Genomic DNA, 26161 nt, shown 5'->3' on the forward strand with positions numbered 1-26161 from the left:
TTCTTTGTATTTTTAATTTCGTTATTAAAAATCTTATTTTCATTGCAAATTTACATCAATAATTTGTGTAGGTAAAGGAATTCAGTTATTGACGAAAGTGGAAATTGACAATTCGTGGATAGTGATAAATTACCTATAGCACTAGCTTTTGTACACAGTGATCTTTTGCATTCTTTAAAAACGTTATCTGCTCAATGTATGATTGGTTTTCCTAAAGATTCTGCCACATCACCACAGAACTTCATGGTAGTTTTCCCTTGCATCTATGGAAAAAAATCTAAGTTTGGACAAAAGAATCAGCACAGTAATTAAAAAGAATATACGTTTAATTATGAAAGCAACACAAAGATTACTGGAATTTTGTTAAGGAAAAGTACGAATTACAATGAATAATTTTGCAAAAAAGTAAATACCATTGCATGTACGATGAACAAAAACATACACTTATTGTTTTCAGATTTATTTACACACATGACTATTTACATACTGTATATGACTCTGAATTGTTTTCACATGAATATCAATAGCCACGCTGTTTATCTTATTTAGCACTATAAAACTCCTGTAACTTATGATTTAGGTTTTGAGTATTTACTGGTATCTAGTACACTGGTGTAAACTATTCTGTCATTGTCTTTATGTAATCAATTCCATTTGATATGGTTTTCACTATATCAATACCAGTACATACTGTACTGATAAATGCAAGATTCCATTGTACATATTTGGTATAATGCATGTCATATTATATGCAGGGTAGGTAATGTAGACTATGACGATAATTCTGCAATTCACACTCTTTGTTTTACAGTACTGTACTATACAGCCAGATAACCATAGTAATGGACAGTACTACAGTCATTCTGATTACTAGTTTAACTAAGTAGAAAATTTTTTTATATGGGCATAACATTTTTCACATTAGTAAATTTGCACACAGTGTCCATATTCCTGACCGAACATTTGAATGGTTTTCAAAACTGTTCCTGTATATCTTGAAGGTATTTCTATGAAATTCTCCTAAAATAACAAAAATAACACGCCTTTACCAAATTTGACTTATAAATTATAAGAGACGATAGAACTTTCAGCCAACCCACTGGACTTGAATGCTTTGTGATAAACACAGTTGTGATATTTTCTAATTACAATCGAGATCACCGAAAAAAAGTGTTTCATATTACTGTTACTGAATTACTTGTATTTTTGCAAAATATAATTACGATACTTAAACTGGGGGCTTTATTGGAATTTTCCTCCAGAATAAGTGAAAAATATGAAAAATGAGATAACTGGTCAAAGCTGCACTATCATACTCTGATGCACTTCAGAAATGGGTTGAGGAGAAGCAATCAAGTCACAGCCTTGGTAAACAAATCTCAACAACTGCCGTCTTAGTTCAGGATTACTCATGATTGTTTCTGCTACTTGATCTTCTTCTGAATCACTGTAGTCTTCACAGTCAATATCTCGAATGTCACAGCTCTCTTCTAGACCACCAAAATCATCCTGACTTTCATTCAGTGGTTCACTATCCTCACTATCTTCTACTAGCGTAACTTCAAAACCAGCAGTGACTGTTCTTGGAGATAAGGGATAAAACATTTCTTGTGGATACATTGGAACATGGGAAGTTGTAGCACTCTGTGTTGCTGTACAAGCCAATACAGCATTACTTAGCTCTTGTGACAGCTTACTAAGCTCCACATGAGCATGATCACGAGTCAAATGGGCTGCAAGACCCATTACAACAGGGTGGTCCATGGGCAACTGCTCTTCTTCTAGCAAGAACCTGCGGTATGGAGGAAAAAAATTCATGCTGTAAAATGCTCTTAAACAGGAAAAAATATAATTTGCCAATACTGATTATGTTAAACTGCACGGTATGTGACATAGAAATGATCAAAATTTGAATTTTGAACTTTTCTTCAACAAAAATTGAGAAGTTAATGGCTAGATTAAATAATTTTACAAATGCTCAAGTCAATAAAAAAACTTTTCTTAAAATGTTGCAGGTCACTGCCACCTTTGTAAAAACATAAACTTGGTGTGTCCTAAACAAATGCAGATTTTAAAGAATGAGTCAGACATATTACATTGTCAATGGCATAATTTCCAGCGATGGTACCAATTTAAAATTCTGAATTCAAGTTCCAAGCCAGAAAAGTGGTTCTTATTATTAGGTAAGTCTGGGTAAATTCATGGCACAGTGGGTTCTCCAAGTCAAGCACCAGCAATTGCAGATTTGGACAGTTACCCAGAAGGCACTGTAAAATAAGGTGTCCATAAAATGGGCAAATTCACTAAAGTACAATAGCACACTGGATGGTGAGACTTCAACTCCTTGTTTAAACTTGCTGGTGTCTGTCGACTCACAGGATACCCTGTCACTGGATGTTTCTACATCCTTAGCTCCATCCTTGGTCCTCTAATTGATTCTTTGGCTCATAACCACAAATTAATGTTCATAATCATGTGACTATGTTGTATGATCTTATAAGGTAAATTAATATCCATATGGTAAACATGTCATTTAATTAAAATGACTTACCTCTGCAAAGTTTGAGAGTAGTCTGTGGCAAGCCCCTTAAGTCTACTGCTGCCTTGATTTGTTGGCTAACAACAAAACAAGGTCTTGAGACCTATCAATACTGCTCTTAATACTGAGCCTTACTCTTTATTGCTCTAACAGTATTGCTCTAACTATATGTTCAGTCAAGATGGTAGTGTCCAAACAGAATCAAGACTCCACAGCTTATGTCGAAATTCCCCTAGTCAAGCTGCTGTCAATGAATTCAATCAAAGTATGACAAATAACTCATGGGTAATGTATTGTTCTCCAATAACCAAAGGCAAATTCACTCACTTCCCTGATTTCCCTGGCTTCACAGTAATCCGCTGCAGCTCACACCAGACCCAGTCTATGTACTGATTTTTGGGAAGATATTTCTATCCTCATGTTCTCAGCCTCACTGTGAACTGCTGCTCACAACAGATTCAAGGTCTGTTGCAAGTATCTAGGGACTGTATTTTGGGTGATAATTCTAGTCCCATGTTCATGTCCCTACAGATGATAGAAGAAGCTTATGTGCTACATTACCTTACTTTCCCTTGCACTAACCAGACCAAATGGTATGAACTCTGTGGTCTAGAGATCACTGTAAAAGTGGCAACCATCAAGGAAAAGTATACGTTCTGAAGAGAAGGTTACTCAGCTGCAGAAATGTCACCTAATCGAAGTGTGGGCAGGAACCTCTTGCACAGCGATATTGGTTATCTCATACAAGTGCGTTTTTTATTTCAGTAAGAGAGGAGACCATATATAATAATCCCATGTTGGTCTGCTCGTCCATTCTGGGGTAATTAAACCAATCACCAGGGTAAAGTTTCAATTCATTAATAAACAATCGTGAGATAATTAATTTCTCTTCTTCAACCATAGTTTAATCCAGGTTTTCATTTTTCGCTGGGGTTTTCCAATTTCTGCTGCAAGAGCGCAGTCTATAGCTTCATCACTGAGCAGAGCTGATACTTTTTCACTCTACCAGGCTTCGCTCTACCAGGTTTCGGCAAACCGAAGTGAATCCGAACGTCTATGGGCACCGCGGATACCGGAGTTAGAATGAAACCTGATCCGCCGGTCGTATCGTCTATGGGGCCCTTTAGACTCACTTTTATTTTGGATCAGTCACTTTTCAGTCCACAGTACTTATTCTAATACATAAAAACTCATAAAAATTTGAATAATTTTCAACAATTTTCCCATCCATCTATCATCAGTCTTACTTTCTCAGTTAACATCCTACCAAACACTGACCCTATTTTACGAAGTAACAGTATGCCCCCTTAGACTTCTTACGATTTTAATTATCATCTTTACCTTTATACAAAAGGACAATTCTTCGCATCTTTCCCCCATTTAAGTAATACCTAACACTTTAGTCAGCCACTCAATGAAACTTCCACCACCAGATCATTGATTTTCACTTGTATAATCAACAACTTCTGGTTAGTAAGCCTATCTTTTCTCTCAACTCTTCAGCCGTCACATCAAAAAATATTCTCAGACTCACACTAAAGTTTCCACTTTGCATCACTTGGATTTTCCTTTCCTTTTGTCTTCCACATTCAACTAATTTCCAAATGTGCATTTATTGTAATAAGACACCTGCAATATCTAGCTTATTAAATTTGCAGTCTAATCTATCTGGAATGCACAGCTCTCTCTCTCTCTCTCTCTCTCTCTCTCTCTCTCTCTCTCTCTCTCTCTCTCTCTCTCTCTCTCTTCTATTATCTATTATATTATATATATATATATATATATATATATATATATATATATATATATATATATTAACAATATGTTAAAGGAAAATTCGGGGCAAGAAGAAGAAGAAGAAGAAATACAAAGAGCATATGGAGTAAGAGTAAGAGCAGAAGAGGAAAGGCAGAAAGTTTACGAAGAAAGAGTAAGAGAGGAAGCAGATGGAGAGCGGGAACATAGTCTTCAAGTAATAAGACTCAAGGCCAAGGTAAGACAAGAGATCCAGAGGAATATGTGGAGACGAAATGAACTGATACTAAAAGTACCAGATTTTAATAGGACTTTCATCATAAGGATGGATGAATCCAATGAAGACTACGAGGCATACTACAGCAGGAGTTTGCTGATGGGATATTTCCAGTTGCTGTTGCAAGTGGGAAACTCAGTGAGAATGAGCACAACTGCTGGACCATCAAAATGGGGTGCCTAGCAATCATTTTTACTAGCTAAAGAGTCCGTCGTTTAACTATTTGTAAAGTTTTATTAATCTTTAATCTGTTTAAAAGTATGTTAATGATAATTTTCTCAGAGGTCTTACATAATTTTTTTCGAAGATGTTTCCAAACTGTACCACTCGGTTGGAGTTACGGAAATTCTGCCTAGTGGTATAGCAAGGAGTGAGCGCTGAAGGCAACTTTATTTAAGATGTCTAAGGAAGACAAACAGAGCAGAGCAGAGCGGACCAAAAGAAGACAGCTTACCTCATATTGGAAAGGGATGTCAGGTAGGCTGCACTCTGTTGGTCTGCTATGCTCTGCTGTTGATTGCTGTCTTCCATAGCTACTATAAATACCGTTACCATCAGCGCTCACTCCCCATGATACCACTAGCTAGGCAGAAGTTACGTAATTCTGACCGATTGGGACAATCCTCTCATGAAGAAAAAAAGAACCCACAGCTCCGTTTCGAAAAAAAAAAAAAAAACTAATTTAGCAGTAGCTGACAGTGGGAAACCTTTCCAAGAGAGAAAGTGAGTACAAACAGAACCTCTGCAAGACCACTTCCAGTAAAAAGTGAAAGAACGTCATGAAGAGTGCAGTGAATAAATTTTATATTTCATCTTTTAATGTTTTACTAAAAATTCACACCAAAAGGCCACTCCCATCCCAAATTTTATAACATATTACACACACACATTTTATATATATATATATATATATATATATATATATATATATATATATATATATATATATATATATATATATATATATATATGCCTAGTTAGTGGTATCATGGGGAGTGAGAGCTGAAGGTAACGGTATTTATAGTAGCTATGGAAGACAGCACTGTATATCACTTGCAAGCTTATACTTCAACTCAAGTGGCAGAGTAGGTCTAGAATGGATGGCAACAAAGGACTTTTAATGATAATAATGGGGTTCATATTTAACAATGTATTCAATAAATCAACAATGAACATAAAAATTAACGCAGCAAAAAAAAAAGATAAAATTATGCTTATGACTCAAAAACAAATTCAAGAGTAAAATAATCAATCATCAGGAGAGAATTTAATACACTGATAAACAATGCGTAAACAATGACCGGAGCTAGACTTGCTCAAGTCTCCTGTAAGAATGACTGCTAGTTCAAAGTGACAGGGAAAATGGGATTCTGCCGTAAGGATCACTGAAGTAATTGTAGTATCAATCACCCTGTGGTATATACATGTCAGTATGTGTCCCAACACCTGTTGTAGCTTTTATTTTATGTTATGAGAGGGACATATAACAACAGACACGTGATAGTAAGTTTAAGAAAAAACTTATTAACTTTACTCATGGTTTACGGAGTCCTCTTACAGAAATGGGTGACAAGGTTTGGTCCTGGCTTTATGAAAAAGGATTAATGGGCATTCTGTTTTAAGTTTGCAATGCAACATTGTTATCCCAAAACTGCACTGTTATTGTGGTGGATGTGTGATTTCCAAAACAGGCTGAATTCTCACAATGGCCAAAATTCTGGACAGACTACCAAGTTGGAAGACATTTACATCAAACACTGATCCCTAGAAATGTGGTGTTTTTACTAGTAAAAAACGGATGTGCTTACTTACGTTATCGGCAAAATCCAAAGGATGTTGCTTGTAAGCAAGTTTGCTTGCTCCACGTGGCCAGGCTGGATGTTCAAGACATCTATTTTTCCCCAGGTTGGCAACAGTGAAAGGAAACAGTGACTTTGCTTGACAATTATTTCCTTCCATAAGTGAATTTTGCCTTTCAGCACCATCAGTTTCCCTAGGAGTGTCAATAGTAACATGAGACAATTAATCAATTTGTCTGCAGGCTATGTCAGGGGCAAATGGGTGTGAACTCAACAGGTACAATGAAACTACTCATGGCCGAGTTGCTGACAAATGTGTGTCATCAGCTCTAAGATGTAAATTGCTGGAGCAAAAGAAATTAACTTGTGAGAGAGGTGTGAAATAATGAGTAGGAAGACAAGTACCGCTAGTTTATCGATGAAGCGACTTGCTTATAAAGTGGTGTGCGGACGTCTGCATATAACGCAGAGACCGTGGGTACAAAGATTTACAGGTGACCTGAGGTCAAACTATTTCTCTACAAAAAACAGGACAGGTACATACAGAAAACATGATGATTAACAATGTCTGGTCTGTTACAAAACTACTCTGTTACATATACATAATGCATGGTCACTTGAACAGACAATAAAATATACCATTCACAATAATGATAATAATTTGTGTTCGTCCAACCCTGGGTCGAATGTGAAGGCACCGCAGAAAATGGGATGTTCATTACAGAGAACGCATTAAGCGAGGACAGGACTTTACAATACTTCTTCTCCCCCCAAGACATAGGTAACCTCTGATCAAAGCAGGTATCTGCTGGGGCGACAGATGTCAACGGGAGGGGGAAGTCGCCTTCCCCAGAGCCCTCTGGAGCGGTGTGTTGGGGTACACCCCTGTCTGGTTTCGGGGTTTTCCGGAGACGCCCACGACGTTTTCCCGCGCATGGGGCTGGCTGGGGAGTTGCTATCTCCTGCGGGAAGCTTTGGGAACCGCCCCGGATGTCCTCCTCCAGGAATGCGGGCTTGAGGCGGTCTATCGATACCCAGTCTTCCCTTCTGTGGACGGCTACCCAGAATGCCTTTTTGTTCCTTTCGAGCACAAGGAAAGAACCTCTGTACGGCCAGGTTAAGGGTGGCCGCATGGCATCATCCCTGACAAAGATATGGGTGGCGGAGGACAGACCGGGAAGCATGAAGGGGGACGTCCTGTTGGTGTATGTCCTCTGGCAGGGGTGAACTTCCCAACCCTGTCACGGAGCCTCTGCATTACTATGTTGTCCCTGTCTTCTGCAATGAGTTCCACCGGGACTACTAGGGTATTCCTGTAGACTATTTCTGCTGAGGAGGGGCCACCGTTGGCTCTGGGGGCGGTTCTCAATCCGAGGAGGACCCAGGGCAGCTGGTACTTCCAATTCTCAGAGGTGCAATGAGCCATGAGGGACGCCTTCAGGGACCTGTGGAAGCTTTCCACCATTCCGTTGCCTACGGGGTTGTAGGTGGTGGTGCTGTGGTGAGTGGTCCCTAGCAGGCATGCCAGGGCGGTCCACAGCTCGGATAGGAATGCAGGACCTCTGTCTGTCGTTATATGGTCCGGGACACTGAACCGTCTGATCCAGCTGGAGAGAAGGACTTCAGCGCACGCACTGGAGGTGGCTTATTCCATGAGCATAGCTTCGGGCCACCTGGTGGAGCAGTCGACGACCGTTAGAAGGTATCTTGCTCCTCCTGATGGGGGAAGAGAACCCACCACGTCGATGTGGATGTGCCCAAAATGTCTCTTCAGCTGGAGAAACTCGCCCACCCCAGACTCGGTGGGCCGCCCTACTTTGCTGGCCTGACACTGCATGCACTGCCTTCCCCAGGCCGTTGTGTCCTTCCATATGCCGTGCCAGACGAACTTCTCCATCAGTAGCCTGGCCGTAGTCCATCCGGAGGGGTGGGATAGTCCATGGATGATGTCGAAGACCAGCCGACTTCGGGAGGCGGGCACCAGTGGGCAGGGGCGGCCAGTGCTCACATCACTCAGCAGTGTTGACCCTCCAGGGCCAAGGGGGACGTCCTCCCACTTCAGCAATGTGACGGCTGTGCGGTAGGCCGGGGTCTCTGGGTCAGCAGCCTGTTCGCAGGTGAGGTCCTCATAGTCGATCCCGAGCCGCACTGCGTCAATCTTGATCCTCGAGAGGGTGTCGGCTACTGGGTTCTTCCTGCCAGGGAGGTATTTGATGGTGCAGGCGAACTCCGCGATGGCCGCGAGGTGCCGCTGCTGCCTGGAGGACCATGCATCCCCAGCTTCATGAAGGCGTGGACTAGCGGCTGGTGGTCAGTCCAGATCGTGAAGGGCGTGCCTCCAGGAGGAACTTGAAGTGACGTACCACCTAGTATACTGCGAAGAGTTCCCTGTCGAAGGTGCTGTAGCGGGACTCGGTGGGGCTGAGTTTCCTGTTGAAGAAGGCGATGGGCTGAGGGGTCCCACTAATGACTTGTTCCAGGACGGCCCGCACCGCGTTGCTGGCGTCCGTCGTCAGCTGGAGGGGACAGCCTGGTGGGCCAAGGCTGTTGCCTTGGCGAGGGCGCCTCTGTCAGGAGAAGGCCTTCTGCTGGTCAGGGCCCCACACCAAGGTCTTTGGACAACCCTGGAGGACCTCTGTCAGGGGGGCCATGGTGTGCGTGATCCCCGGGATGAATCTCCTGTAGTAGCTGACCATTCCGAGGAATTCTTGTATGGCCCTGATGGAGGTAGGTGTAGGGTCGACACCTTTGGGCGGATCTGGGGATATATCGTGGCCCAGGAATTCCACCTTCTTGACGCTGAAGGTGCACTTGTCGAACCTGACGACGAGGCCACTCTCCTGCAGGCGCTGCAGGAACTTCTGGATGTGCCACAGGTGTTCCTTTTGGGATCTGGAAAAAATTAGGATGTCATCGACGTAGCAGACGCAGAAGTCCAGGTCCCCCAGGATGCTGTCCATCAACCTCTGGAAGGTCGCGCCCACATTCCTCAGGCCGAAGGTGGAGAAGGCAAAGACATAGGACCCGAAAGGCGTGACGATGGCAGTTTTGGGGATGTCTTTTGGCGCTACTGGTACCTGAAAATATGATTTTAAGAGATCTAACTTTGAGAATACTTTGGCCTCGTGGAAGGAGGCTGTTAGGTCCTGCATGTTTGGTAGAAGGTAGTGGTCGGGTTCTGTAGCAAGGTTGTGCCACCTGTAGTCGCCGCAGGGCCTCCAGGTGCCATCCATTTTCTGCACCATGTGAAGCGGGGAGGCCCACAGGCTGGGAGCCTTCTTGCATATGCCCATCCTTTCCATCTCAGCAAAGGCCTTCTTGGCCTCCTGAAGGCGCCGTGGGGAAAGCCTTCGGAACTTCACGTGCTTCAGGGGCCCTTTGTTTTGATGTGATGATATATCCTGTATTTGGCGGGAGCCCCGGGCACCTGGCGAAGCTCGGGTTTGAGAACTTCTGGGAATTCCTTCAGGAGGGAACCATACTGGTGGGGCGAGACGGAACAGATGGCTGGCTCCCTGGGGCCCGGCGACAAGGGCAGGGACAGGCAGGACTCAGTGTCCAGCAGGTGTTTGCGGCCGATGTCGACTGCCAGTCTGAAGTGGGCGAGGAAATCCGCACCCAGGAGCGGGGTCCTAACATCCATGACGATGAATTTCCACCTGTACCTCCGGCCAAGGATGGAGGTCGACAGGAGCTTGGTACCATGGGAGAGGTCCTCTCTGGGGAACACTGACTGCATGGCTCCGGTGTCGATCAACATCATCCTGCTGGAGATGGTGTCATGAACGTAAAAGCCTACTGGTGCGGGGTCCCTGGGTGTTTCAGTTGTTGCTGCTATGGCGGCCTGTGTGGGTGGCCACTGCCTCCCATATTTTCTGGAGGGAAGAAAAGGCAGGGGGCTTCGCATTTCCAGGCTGCTTTCCCGAACCTCCAGTGTTAATAGCAAAGCCCTGGCCTCTCCCTCTTCTGCTGGTGGGGTGGCTTCCTCTGGGCGATGACATTGGTGCCCTCCGTGGTGGGGTCCTCTGGCTGGAGGCAGTTGATGGGGTGTGCGGGCGTGGACACCCGCTTTTCCGCCTTTGTGGAGTCCGTCAGCTGCTGCGCCACCCTGATCAGGCCCTCGACTGGCAGGGTGTTTGCCTCTGTGAGCTGCCCATGGACCTCTGGTAGTAGCTGACGCAGGAAGATCTCCTTCGACAGGCTGATCTCTTTGCACGTGCCGCTGCTGTTGGTCTCGGGGAGGAGGGGGAGGTACTGGAGGGCATGCCACATTTCCAAGAGATTTCCCTCCTGCCGGGGGTTGAGGGCAAGGTCGAGGGCGCAGGCGGCTCTCTTGGAGACCAGCAGGGAGCAGGCCTCGATGAGAGTGGCTTTCAACTCCTGGAAAGTGGCGGGGCTCGACGTCGTCATTAACCATGGGACGATCTTCTTGTATATCTCCTCCGGGAGGGCGTTGATGGCGATGTCCCCTTCAACATCTTGTTGGTTAGGCCTGCTACCCTGAATTGCCCCTCAACCCTGTAGAACCAGGACACTGTCTTTTGATGGGTGAAGGGCGGCAGCCTTATGCTGAGGGCCAATTTTGGGGTGCAGGTACCGGCGTGGAGGAGCGCGCGGGAGGGGGCTGCGCGAGGGAGACATCTGCCTCCGAGAAGTTCGCGGTAATTTGTATGTGGTTGGGAATGTCTACGTCCATGCTCATTCCACGCTCTCACTTGGAGTGTGAAGGAATACTCACGTCAATACATGCTTGGGAGCCGGTGACCTGCCAACGATGGTTGGTAATGCCCGAACGCTTTGTTAGAGTACCGTAGTTAGTCCGTTAGGAGTGTGGGTTGGTTCATCGGGCCAAGACTAAGTCGCCGTTTGGGTCCGTTATTGGCTTCTGGGAACCACTCCGGGGTCACCGCTGTGAGAGAGGTGCGAAATAATGAGCAGGAAGACAAGTACTGCTAGTTTATTAATGAAGCGGCCCGCTTATAAAGCGGCGTGCGGATGTCTGCGTATAATGCAGAGACCGCAGGTACAAAGATTTACAGGTGACCTGAGGTCAAACTATTTCTCTACAAAAAACAGGACAGGTACATACAGAAAACATGATGATTAACAATGTCTGGTCTGTTACAAAACTACTCTGTTACATATACATAATGCATGGTCACTTGGACAGACAATAAAATATACAATTCACAATAGTGATAATAATTTGTGTTCATCTGACCCTGGGTCGAATGTGAAGGCACCACAGAAAACAGGATTCATTATAGAGAATGCATTGAGCAGGGACTTTACAAACTCTTGATGACATTGAGCTATGGAGGCACACCATGGCTTTGATGCTTAGGATAACTTTGTTTGGCAGTCTAGTAAATCCAAGCTGGAACCTCCACACGGTGGTTCTTCCCTAGATGTGGGTTGCAGAATTGTTTGTTATGGCAGGCACATGCTGACATTGGACACATGTTTGCCTGCTTTGCCTGGAGTAAGACATGTGAATGTGGTGAGAAAGGTCACTTCAAGACTAAGTACCCAGGGGATTTTAGGAAGAAGGTGGGTCACAGTTCCAGCACCAACAGTTTTTATTTCAGTTCCCTAGGTCATGAATGTTCCATACACAATAGTTGTGGGACTAATCAGGTGTATCATGTTGAAGAGCATGATGGTAAAGAAGATGACTACTAAACATTTGCAGTTGATGCACTGACAATACATAGTTTGGATGGCATCACTGACCTGATAGTTGGCCAGGTCTGTGAGTCAAGAAAAAACAAGTTGGTCTGTGAGTCAAGGGAGGATGAGAGATTTCTGTGCCCCTATGCTAGTGACCTATTGACATTATCGGAATATCCACAACAGACATCAGCTGTACAGAGACTTTGCAGTTATGAAGAAAGATGCCAGATAACTCCTAACCAGACTGCTGAAATGCTGGGTGTCTCAAATGTTGGCCCTAAACCTGGCATAGCTCAGGCAACTGAGACTGGCATATTGAAGAATTAACCAAAACTTTTCAATGGGATAGTGAGACTACTGAAAGATTTTGAATTAAAACTGTGCATTGTAGAACTCAAGGAACTGTGACAGATCATATTAGAAATTATAAGCACTGCCCCTGCTCCCATTGCCCCAGCACCCAGAACAGGTGGCACTCCAACGCCTTCCCGGACTCCGTTCCCCAGACTACTCCAGGAATGTCAAACCATCGACCTAACAAAGGGCAAAGGAAGAAGGGTCAAAAGCAGAGAGCATCCAGACAGCCTGAGAGAGCCACTGAGCTTTCTTCGCACTGGTGCCCCTCTAACCAGAGTACAATGCCAGGTTTCTTTCCTTATTAATACTTCTTATAACTGTAATTTAACTTCTTCTTGTAAAATTTTTGCTTTTACAACTTTGATAATTTTTTCCAATCTCTTATTTTAATATTTTCTTGTCAACCTTTCCCATTCACGAATTCCTTTTAAAGCCTTATAACAGCTCCCCTTTTGACTTTGTTTCGCTCCTGCCAATGCAGAGTGCCAAACGCCAGAATAAGCACCTGATGTGTTGGTGTCTTGACCTCCAAGACTACAATTGGAGGACCGAACACATTTATGGTACAGACAACAAGATCGCTGATGTCCTTTCCAGGCATCAGAGTTAATGACTAAAAGTGGGTTCCTGTTACCCCTCCCCCTGGTGTAACATGATACTCCCTCCAGAGTGAGGGGTCACACTGTGTCTGCTAAAATTAGCACCCTTGAAAAGCGTGAGATACTCCCTTCCTTGGCTCTATCCTTTCCATGTACTTTGATAATCCCAATGCCAACCATGTGCTCGGCTGGCCCCCACGAGTCCTTAATGCCCAAACCCATGCAGTTACGTGTATGGTTATGCAACATGTACTTAGATCAGTGCCACTAGGCACCCATGACTTTAGTGCCATGACTGGCACAGTGCCCATTGTATCCAAGCACCATGGCACCACCTAACATAAGCCCACGAGTACTTCATTTGTGATGCCTCATCAAGGCAAACTAACTGCATGACTTTGAATTCACAAAGTTAACCCATAACTAAGTGCATGACTAACTTTAGGAATTACTCTAGTAATTCTTTAACACTGTTTTTATGTTGTTACAATGATTCATGACATATATAATCATGGAATACCCTGATTAGAACTTGCTATAAATGCTGCTTTAGAGTAAAAACTAAACATTACCTAATGAATTTAAGTGCCAGCAGCACCTGATGTAATATCATTTGCAGTAACAGTGTCTCACAGAAACTCTAATTGTAAAATAATTTGTGCAACCAGAGGAAGTTTAATGAGAGATAATACCACAGTCAATCGAGTTAACTTGTCTGTAGACATTCTCACCCAATTCAAGGTGTGACATGTCAGCTTGGGGGGGGGGCCGCTTGCAACTCGCCCTCCAAGCTGTGTGAAGGAAACATAACTTTTATTCCTTTAAGAGGATTTACTGTAAACTTACATTGTTTGATTCTTTTCAAAAGAAGTAGAGTAACTTTTAATAACTGTTGACTGACAAGGAGTTCATTGCCCCTTCTTAAATCTCTTATCGTTCCCTAGACACTCTGTTAATCCTTTCTCTTGACCCCATGACTACCTCCAAACCTCTCTTCCAGGAGTCAAACTGTTTGGAGACAAAAACCCTGCCGCAGACACCAGATGAACCGGTGATGAGGATTTGCCCAAAGAGAAAGTTTTGGAAGGCCCCATAGCAACCAACTGCCACACGGTTGCAGCCTCACCTTGTGGCTGACCAGAAAATCACAAGGTCATGAGATCGCACCAAAACCCATGTGCACGCCCATACAAAATGGAATGCAGAGAGCATGGGAAAATAATCCAGTAGAGGTCACAAAAGGAGCTACGCAACCCAAACCAAAGCAGAGATGCCCTGGCAGCAGATCCAGCAATACTGTCCCTTGGCTCTGCCCCATCAGGGCCATATCCCAAACCACGTGGCTGTTTTCTTAGCCCAGTGTTCTTCCAGTGCAGAGCCCTGTAAATTCCTTTCCCCCGTCTGGCAAAACAACGAAGACCCACGCTCCGACAAAAGATAACGTGCTCAGATTTGAGATTTTTCAACAGTCATGAATTCTTTCATCTTTTACTGATTTATTTTTTATTTCCAAGTGCAATTTTCCACATAGACCTGGCCTTCATTTTGCAGTGCATTAATTTAAATTTGTAAGTGTTTACCTGTGTTTCAAATCGAGACTTGTTGGCACTTTCTGCACACCTCTCGATTTTTCCTTTGATTGCATAAATTTTCTGTCACGTAACCCCATGCATTCTCAATTGTAGATAGAGTTGCTTGCTGTGGAATCCCCCTGTTCCGATTGTGCATGTGTGCTGTGGTTCTGACCACGGAAACCTACTCTATGGTACCCTTGAAGTGGATTTATAAGAGACCCGTCGCACCGACTTCGGTCTCTTTCCAGCACACGTGTGTGTTCGTGTGTTCATCATCCATCGGAGGGGACGAGACAGAAACAAGAGCATCCCATTTTCTCTCACTCACGGAACGCAACTTCAACCATACAATATTTCCGACTGTTTTTCCCTAACCATTGTTGTCTTGATGTATGTACAATCACCACTGCTTGCATTGCCATGCAAACATTCTAATCATGTACTCATAATGTTCCACTGAATCTTCTGTATCAAACTGTATGTATGTTTCTGTTTGTGAAGACGCCAAACGTCTTGCCATTTCACATATATTATGCTACAGCATTGTATTCATTAATCTGTCTCGAATCTCATGCAATTGGCCATATGTAGAATTTCATGGCCTTTCCACTGATATATGTTTTATCACTGTAGGTTTATTATGTCTCTCACAATCGCCATCTGTTTGTCTGCCGACAAACACAGATGTTCGAAACATTACCTCTGTTTTGCTTTGTCTGTGCGTAGATGCTACTTTACCGCCCGCACAGGCCAATAACATCTTCGAAGATTCTGTACATTCATTCAGTAAGGAACTACCAATAAACCAGTCAACATCCAGCCAGTATGTCACTATATCCCGTCCTTACACTGGTGACCCTGGAGTGATGCGAAGGACCCGGCCAACCCAAGATGACGACCCACGCGCCAACAGACTCTTCGCCGCTTCCCGCCATTTCCAATCTCTAAGTAGATGTCCGACCCTACGAGATGACCCACCCCACCACCGGAGCCCTGGACGCCTCCTCCAGGAAGCCTGAAGCCGCCCCCGAACTCGTACCGGACGAGCTGACCAATGAAGGACCAGCTGACATCCTCCTTCAGCCTGCTGCCACCCCTCTCGGGCTGACTACCGAAGGATCAGCTGCCATCATCCTTCATCCCTCAAACTGGCTACCGAACGATCATCTGACGTCACCCTTCAACCCGCTACCGTCCTCCTCGAGTTCCTGCCGGCCAGCGCCGCCCTTCAGCCTCCTACCCGCCCCTAGCCAATTACAATTGTCAGCAAGACGATTTTCGCATCGATGCCTTGCTTTGGGGGGGGAGTATTGTAAGAGACCCATCGCACCAACCTCAGTCTCTTTCCAGCACACGTGTGTGTTCGTCATCCATCGGAGGGGACAAGATAGAAACAAGAGCATCCCATTTTCTCTCACTCTCAGAATGCGACTTCAACCATACAATATTTTCGTCTGTTTCTCCCTAACCCTTTGGCAGGACTCTGTTTGCCTGTCTAATTTAATATCCATTCTTCTGATTCTGTGTTATTGTAAATATATGTGATTTTAAGTGAACCTAAGTGTTTTATCTGCAACATTCCGTGTTGAGTAAAGCCTTCAGCTCATCTTTTTCTTCTTATGTTTTACCTGACCCTGCAATTTAAGTCAGATGTGTACATTTTCATGGTAAGTAAGTCTTTTCCTCAATTAGATTGTAAAGGTAACTTCCCTGCTCAAGACTTAATGTCCCTTCCCAGGTAAAAACATAATCTATATATATATATGCATGTTTGTGTGTGTATAACCTTATCTGCGACTTACAACGGGGTTACATTTCGATTAAACCACTATGACTGGAAAAAGTTGCACAGTAATTCAAAATGGTATGCCAGAACACTCACTGCAGCCTACAAAGCCTTTCATTACATTAAACTGACTGAATATTTTTGGTAATAAAAGAATATCGACTTTTTGTTTACCTTAGGTTAGCCTACTTTAAATTAGTGGAGCAGCTTAATGTGATTTTTGGCCAGAATCGTTCATTTGATGATACAAGCATAAAATTTGGTACGAATATACTCTGTACATCACTTTTTGAGAAAAAGTGCTAACCATCAAAAATTCCAATATGGCCACCATTTTTTTCAAGATGGCACACCAAAAACAGCCATAAATCATAAAAACGCCGATCTCTGTCCATTTATTTCCAACTTTTGCTACTGAAAAAGGATACTAATGAAAAGAAGGTAAAGAGGATAAGCTCTTTCTGTCTATAGAATATCCTAAAGGGTTGCGCTACAGAGCTGATCTTGCAGTCAAGTCAACACTACTGTTCCTGAGGCAGGAGGGATTCCACAGACAGCAATGGGGCAAACGGAAGGTTTTGGCACCAAAAAACCAGTTTCTTTGGGCAGATGAAGCTTAATATTAGAGTATAGACTATTCATACATGAGAAGAAAACTCTAAAATTAAACTATGGAGGTAGAGCCAAGAGAGTGCCTGTCACTCACTACCAGGGCACACTGGTGACGGACGCTGCTGTGAAACTTAGCATGGGATTCAATATCAGCTAAACTGAAAGTTTAGTATCCCAAATGCTATCTAATCAGCCCCAAAGAAATTAGATAGCTGCACCTGAACTGAGAGGATGTGCCCATGAGCAGAGCATTGCTATCATCAAAGATGGGGGACTATAGGGCTTACAGAGGACCCATCAGCTTCGTAGACGGATGGTGGCTGGACCAGAAATAAGCCAATTTGTAACCAATTATGAAACAGCATCGGGAAGTAAATATATAAAGAAAAATACTCGTTACCTTGAAAAGTCACAAGCAGCTCAAAAGGTAGTCCTTGAGAAGGTGCACCTGCTCACCACAGTCATAGAAGAAATGGGCAATCCATTCACTGAGGGGACAGGAGATCTTCTGACCCTTGAAATGAAAGACATAGCAGAACCCTCTGCAGCTGAACTTGTTGCAACCCCTTTTGAGAAGGGAAAGGAACAGTTCAAAACTTTTATGGATAAAATGCAGACTGATAGTCCTTATTTCTACCAGCCAGTCAAGAAGAACACAACTGATGTTTTCAGTGCAGGGCCAAGACAAAGCAACCAATCTGAGACAAAGCTACTCAGGGAAGATCGTCACCTGTTCTCCCACCTTTTCATCTCTTGTCAAAACCGAAGATGTGATTTACAAGAATTTTTCAAGGATGAGAACCAGTCTTGCAAGAATGGTAAACTGCACTCATGTACTAAGTCATATCTTGTGAATATTCTCCAAGATAAAGTCAAGACTCCAGAGTCCAAGCCAGAATCTGATGTACTCATTGTTGATGGGGCCTTACTGGTGAATGCCGCTACTCCAAAAACACCTAAGACATTTGATGAATATGCCAAAAAGGATATTCTTCCCTTGGTAGTGCACTACAGCAACAATCATAAGAGAACCAACATCATTTCTGATGTATACCAGAAGACCAGTATGAAGTCAGAAGCCAGATCAAAACGAGGAAAGGTCACCATAAGGAGAGTTACAGAAAAGAGCAAAACACCATCAAATTGGAAGAGTTTCCTTCGTAACAGCACAAATAAAATCAGAACTCTTCCATTTTCTTGCTGATAACATGGTTAGAATGACTGAAAGCAATGCAGTTCTTGTGACTAGAGAGGAAAATGTCCCCCCAAGTACCAATTACACATACATAAGCATGGAGGAACTGGCACCCTGTACTCACAAAGAGGCTGACACACGAATATTTCCACATGTCTGGCATGCAGTTAGGGAGGGCTGTAATACAAGTCTCTGATGATCGATGCAAATGACACAGACATTGTGGTAGTTGCCATATCTCTGATGCCTTCTCTCACTTAAATGGGATTCGAGAAAATGTAGGTCCGATTTGGCAAAGGAGAGAACACTAGGTGGATTCCAATACATGATATTGCTTCTACTCTCGGACCAGAGAAGTCCAAAGGAAAGTTGTTTTCCCATGCTTTCACTGGGTGCGATGTTGTACCAGGTTTCAATGGAAAAGGGAAAAAGACGGCTTGGCAGACATGGAATATGAAGTTTCAGCCATATTTGTAAAACTCAGTCACAACCCATCTGAAGCTGAGGAGTCTGATCTACAAGTACTGGGAAATTTGTAGTTCTAATGTATGACAGGTATGGCACGACCTCATCAGTAGACGAGGAAAGACTTGATCTCTTTGCCCGGAAGCAGAGGTCATATGACTTAATCCCGCCAACTAAAAATGCACTAAGGGAACATGTAAGAAGAGCAGCCTATCAGGCAGGTCATATTTGGGGACAATGTGTTAAATGTGATCCAGAACTTCAATGTCCTTCTAGGTGGGGATGGACGAAAGTGGGTGATAGTTGGAGAATTGTGTGGACCACACTTGAACCGATTTCTAAATGCTGCTGGGAACTGACTAAATGTGGTGGAAGACGGACTGTGGTGGAAGGTGCACATGCAAAAAGACAGGATTAGACTTTACTGCACTCTGTAGCTGCCCTTGGATGTCATGCATCTTCAGCAGCAGTCTACAACACTGATGTTCAGCAATGACACAAGGAGAATAGACGATAATATATTCACAATCATAATTCCTCAAGTTTGGACAGTTAATAATTAGTTAGTATATTTGTCACACACACACACACACACACACACACACATATATATATATATATATATATATATATATATATATATATATATATATATATATATATATATATATATATAATATATATATTCCTTCAAAAAAAACATCGTGCTTGCCCCATATAAAAAATGGGAAAAAGCACGTTAAACGAAGAAGATATATATATATATATATATATATATATATATATATATATATATATATAGCTTAATGATAAATAATATTGCCAAGACCAGGAAGAACATTCTTTATTGTACAAGCTTTGAGGTATAAAACCTCATCATCAGGCTGAAAAAACCGACAAGGATGAGAATCAATAAAATTACAATAAAATGAATTGTCATAATAAATCTTCAGCAAAAATACTAACGAAATATATAAAATGAACAAGTAAATACAAACTAAAAGGGTGAGATGTAAAATAACGAAAAATTAAAAACACAAACATAAAAATATGAAAATAAAACTAAAGTGAAATGTAAACAAACTACCACTCACAAAGTAAAATATTTAACGACCTAATTGAGTACCTACTATGAAATTACACGATAGCTAGTTGAATACCAGACGAGTTGTTGTTCAATTCCGGCTTCATCTTTTTAATAGTCAGCGACTCTGAAATTAAAAGGTCCAGTCTATTTGAACAAAAAGACAGTACCCGAAAATCCAGGTCAGTGAAAGGATGGTCCTGTGTTAAACTGTGTTCTCTAATGGCAGAAAAAAAAGGGTGGTTTGGAAAGGGGAAACCTAGTTCTAATAGAAAGACCTCTGTGTTCCAAAATTCTGTGTCTGAGCCAGCGGGAACTAGATCCCACGTATCGCAGACCACACTGCGAACAAGTGAACAAGTAAACGACACAGGAATTAAGGTCCACAGGCAGAGTAGGCTTCTCTCTCAAAAGTGATCTTATTGTAAAAGGATTACAGAAAACAAACCGGAAACTGATTTGAGGGAAACAATGCTTAAGTATTTCTTGTAACTTTTTTCGGACCATATAGCTACTATGACCAAGGTAAGGCAATTTAATGTACTTTACATCTTTACTAGCAGTACTGTACACCGGTCTGGGACAAAACTTTTCATTTAAAAATTTTTCAGAACTTTGTAAAATACAAAAATGGGATATGAGTTTTCAGAAAAATAATTCTGGAGGAAAACCATATCTTGATGAAATAAATTAAAATCACAACAAACATTGTAGGCTCTATTAATCAAAGTGCGTATTGAGTTCATCTTATACAACTTTGGCGAAAAACTGAGGTAATTCAATCCCAAGCCAGTAAAAGTACTTTTCCTATAAACAGAGGTCTCAAATTTGCCACTATTTCTGTATACCTGTACATCTATAAATGACAACTTATTATCCTGTTCCGTCTCACAAGTAAAAGAAATGTTAGGGTGACGAGAATTAAAATATTCAAAAAACAAATCAACATGTGATAATTCCTTAAACACAAGGAAAGTATCATCTACATACCTACGGTAATACAAAGGTTTGAAAGCACTAGGGCATTCAGACATCCAAATCCTTTCACAATAACCCATGAAGCAATCCGCATATACAGGTCCAAGGGAATTTCCCATAGCTACATCAAAAGTAAAAATGCCATCAGCAGTTGCTAAATGTAATAATTTTTGCAAGTCTATTTTATTAAGTCCAAACACTGATAAATGGTTTTCACATATATTATTAAGAATAATGTCGGTTGTTTCTTTTAATGGGATATTGGTGAAAAGAGAGGTTACATCGAAACTAGCCATTACAACATCTTGGTTAAAATTGAAAGAGCATAATTCTTTAACAAATTTGGAAGAATTAGATATGTTAAATTCACCTAAAGTTAGAGGGTTTAAAACTGGAACCAAAAACTTGGACAGGTTATAACTAAAAGTACCAATTGAGGAAATAATAGGTCTTAAAGGGTTTCCTATTTTATGTACCTTAGGCAGGTACAAATAACCAGACCCTGAAGCAAATAAAGAGCTATATGTATAATCTTATCTCTCAGACCTCTAGCAACCTATTTAGTTTGTCTTCAATTTCAAAATGTGACCTATTCATTTAAAATCCTAAATTTTGTATTGTCAGAGAGTATTTCATTAATTTTATCTAAATAATCAGACCTATTCATTAATACAACACCCTACCTTTATCTGGCTTGGTAATAACTATACTATTATCGTTCTTAAGGTTACGTAAAATATTGATTCTGTCTTTATTTAACTGATTGTCACCCTCCTTTTTCGATTAAAATTTTTGAAGGTATCGTTTGCAATTACGGAAATTTTGCTAAAAAGTGAAGTAAGGGTTTCACTGCCAAAAATGTCACAGCCTCTCAAAGTAGAACATAGTTTTTCAAAACTTAAAAAATACTTAAAGAAACTGAATTTCATGGGGATCAAAGCAAAATCAAGACCAAGAGAACTTCCTCTTCATCTGTTGTTAAATTTCTGTTAGAAAAATTAAAAATAACTTTACTACTATCTATTTTCTTATTAACGTCAACACCGAGATTTCTTAACTTTCTATTGTGTGTAAGCCTAACATCAGCCAATTTTTTCTCAACGTTGGAATCTAAAATCGACGACAAACACTTAAAATAAAAAAAAGAAAGGTTGTTCTTTAAATCCCTATCTAGTGAAGACAAATCTGTTAAAACTACCTCTTTCTTTCGTTTTTGTGCTCTAACCTCAAAGTCTAAAAGTTTAAACTGCCATGAGAGATAAGTTTTCGTGTTGTGGAAATCCCTGGAATAAACCTTAAATTTTAAATTTAATGAAATTATGAATAGCACGGTAATCCTTGCAAGTATTCAGAAATCGTATGTCTTCCTCAATCTTCTTGGATCTATAACGAACCTTCTCAGTCCGTCTAAACAGCTGTAACGTCGAGCGGCCATAACGTCTCAAAATAGTTCTTCCTGGTCTTGGCAATATTATTTATCATTAAGCTAAGATTTCCAAGTAGCTGCCCAATTATGAGTATATATATATATATATATATATATATATATATATATATATATATATATATATATATATATATATATATATATATATATATATATATATATATATATATATATATATATATATATATATATGACTTTTTATCACATCACCGTGATTCATATACAGTCAGTAAGCTACAAACGTCCTTTAATATCCAATTCGCTCTACTGAATATATATATATATATATATATATATATATATATATATATATATATATATATATATATATATATATATATATATCTTCTTCTTCTTCTTTGTTTAACGTGCTTTTTCCCATTTTTCATATGGGGTAAGCACGATGCCTTCTATTGAAGGACTTTGATTTGGCTTTGGGGTAGGCCGTAGCCTCGATCGGCTGCCCTGCCTGACATCGCTTAGACCCCGGTAGCACATGTGTATACACACCATAATACAGGATACTGAATTCACTACACCTTGGACAACAGGATACTGTAAAGGAGCTCATTATCCTCCAAGTTGAGCTCATCTATAAGATTTGCATGCTTTTTTTCTAAGATCTGCAACTGGAAAAAAAGAGCAAACAAAGACCAAAATGTGAACAAAGTGACAGCAGTAGTTGAGTAGGAGCCTGCACAAAGATACAAAAAATGACTGACCATCAGGCAGTGGGTTCATACAGGAAGGCCAACCTTCTGAGAACATGAAGTTCCTTATTATCGCATAAGACTATGGCGAAGAAGTTTGCAGCAGTGTAAAGGTAGGCTTGCACTTTTTATGTATTCACTGTGCTTGTTGTGCAATTATGACTTTTGTGTATTGTATATTTTGTACAAAGAAGTCTGTAGAAAGTTTTGATTCTAAAACAGTGTATGAACTTAAATGAATGCATAACTTTATGAGACAGAAATAGTATTATTAAATGAGGCTTATTATTATAGCATGATCTTTCATCTGCTTTAAGATATAAGGAGGTTGGAAAACAGTGACAGACTTAGTTCTAGCAAGATTCGGACTTCATTTAGTGTCATATGCATTTCCTGTAGGCAGTTATGTCTTAAGTATTCCAATTGTACTTTGTGTCAGCATTCCATGTCTGCCAGCCATGTCTACTTACTACAGCAGGTTGGTCACAAATGTACCATTACCCACTGTCTCCTACCTGGCTCATATCTCCTCCCTAAACTTGTATATGATCAGGTGACACAATCCTCTTGCCTCCATATAGAGAAGGCAGGACGAAACATCATCACCATTACCGTGAAGTCTTGATCAGTGCTCCTTTGAAGGATTCAAGTTCAAAAGTACTGTTAAGTAGAAGTTTGTGTTAATATTGGATTACGAGGTATGTGAAGCCTAAGAAGGGTCCCCTTGCCAACAGGGAAAAGAAGCCAGGGTTCTAATTTCAGATATGACATTTGAGCTCTTTGACTTCAAAGAACATGAGTTTAAAATAATGCAAAAGTTCAGCTGCTCTTCTTACCAGAAAAAGTCTATGTGAGCATAACTAACTAGAACAGTTCCAAAATGGTGGTAGCCTAACTGTGAAGGAAACAGCATAGCACTTGCTTGAAAGTTCTTAACTGTACTATACATATGCATAGCTCTGATAACGAGAATGAAGTTTACAATAATACTGTCCGGTACTGAATAAAGTGAGCACAAACCGTCTAAACAGATTATGGTATATTTTATCTTGTATACCATTTCTCAATATCGCAGTTTTTTGCTTTGTTCTCAAGTCTCCTTAATATGCACACTAAAATTTGTCGCAAATTTGCTGTCACTCAGATACTTACTGAGATATTTACTGTTGAACATTGTTACCTGTTTGGACGTTTTCTAAGTTCTTTGTTAATGTTCCGACAATCAAACAAGTGGAGCTCCTGATCTGATTTTTTTGTTCCAGTGCATTGTGGGTATGGACGACTAGTGTATTTGGAACGTCTTGTTGTTTTCATCTGGAAATTTGGATACACAGACAATGTTAAAACCTGACTGGTCCTTGCATTGTAGGTTTCATCAATTATGTAGGATTTAGTAACTGAGGCATTGCTTAAAACACCGGCTTCAGTTTTTAGTGATGGATCCTTTTGAGCAGACGTGTACTGTAACTTTTGTTCTTTGGATTATTTTGGCTGTTTCAGTTTTTTTTTTTTAGTCTTTTGAACCTTTCTGACATTCATTTCAATAACAAATTAGTAATTTAAAGATACTGGAACCTATTATATCCAACAATTATGGGGGACCACAGTGGGAAGCCAGGGCTCGTGAGTGAGGGAAAATACAAAAAAGTAAAATACATAGATATATTCTAACATCCCCATGAGACTTCTGCAAGTTCTGATTCTTATTAAGGTTTGATTTATTGAATATTTATATAGTGACACCACACACTAGGTAAGACCTGCCGACCTACCTCAGCCTGGTAAGGATCTGCACACTATGTTAGTTAGGTTAAATACATCCTTTTATTTCACTCGTTTTGTGTTTTCCTCCCAAAATCTCCACTTCATTCTGTGATCCCCATAATGGAAGGACATAATTGGGGTTACAGTATTTCTAAAAATACTAAGTTGCTACCAGAATAAACATTAAAACAAAGGAAAATTATATTTTCAACTCCAGAATGCAACTATGGTTTAAAGCAATAATTCACTGACATTATGATCTACTAGGGTTGCCCAGCTAAAACCACAGTTTGTCTGACATACTGTAGTTTTTGTCAGCCTGGAGTAGCCTATCTGACTTTACCAAGAGTGGCTCAACTGCAAGTAAGTAGTTTGTAGAATCATGTTGAGATCTTGACACCAGAGGTTGAGAAAATTTTCAGCTGTTGTGATTTCAGTAGAATCTGCGATATAGGCAAGTATACTATAATTCATGTATCTTGGAGCTGTACAACTAAAGAACAGCCAGAGCTCTGGAAAAAAGAGAAAAGAGTAATCCAATTATAATATTGTCTATGCCGAGAAAACACTGTCTTACAAACCTGAGAGTTTCTTTTAAACAGTCCTGATAACCTGCAACAACATCTGGATCAACACTGTCTACATGTTGAGGATTGTTGTACTTGCAGGAGTTTGTGCCGTCTCCTGCACTGGTATGGTCATTGCACCAGGAATGCCTGCTGAAGCACTCTGACTAGATTCGTCTTTACATGGTGACACTGGCACAGGCATCTGAAAATAAGTGAATTTTTTTTAAGATAAAAAAATCCATCACTGACCTTTGGTAAATTCAAAGCATAATTTATGAGATTTTAATTTTCTCTTGTATAGTTTCCTCTAACACTATTTTCTGTTGAAAAAAACAAACAAAAAAGTAAGAACTTGGTAAATTTCTCTTACATTCTAGATTCTTTAATAAAGCTATCTTAATTTTGTATATAAGTTTAGTTTGCAGAAATGTTTACTGATAAAGTATTAGTGAAGTTTTATAAATCTGTAATTTCACTTAAAACCATGTAAAAAATATATTTTATAAGGAATTTTACAGGATGTTTTTTATAAATGAATCTTACCTCTATTATGACAGCTGTATTTCCCACGTCAGGCGGGAGGACGATAGAGTGTGAAAAATAAAAAAAATTAATAGGATTGTTTAGTTTGAACCACCTATTCACCCAACCCTTATGGGTGGTTTGAGCGTCTATAGTTTTCCATTAAATTTTTTCGCTGTCATTGGCCTGTGAGGACGCATTGGAGTGTTGACGTGGCATCAAAGATTAGGTCGTTACCTGAATGTGGTTTGGGTTTTCGTGTGTTTTATATTTGTCATTATATAGGATATCTTCCAATGAGGAGAAAGAGACGTCATTTCCAGTCTAAAGGAAGAGGGTGCATACCCAGCTTTGCTCTTCAGTTTATGATGGTCACAACCAATGTGTTAAATGTAGGGACAATGATCGCTAGATTAGTGTATTGGTTGGTCAGATGAAATAATTAATATTTATTTA

The 26161-nt window shown here is 41.0% G+C and overlaps 1 pseudogene; it reads right to left on the reverse strand.

The window, feature by feature from the left end:
• Nucleotides 1-446: 446 nt before the first annotated feature.
• LOC136849334 (uncharacterized) lies at nucleotides 447-25745 on the reverse strand (annotated as a pseudogene).
• Nucleotides 25746-26161: the final 416 nt, after the last annotated feature.

Source organism: Macrobrachium rosenbergii, chromosome 20 (assembly GCF_040412425.1).
Source record: "Macrobrachium rosenbergii isolate ZJJX-2024 chromosome 20, ASM4041242v1, whole genome shotgun sequence".
In the NCBI taxonomy this organism is placed as follows: domain Eukaryota; kingdom Metazoa; phylum Arthropoda; class Malacostraca; order Decapoda; family Palaemonidae; genus Macrobrachium; species Macrobrachium rosenbergii.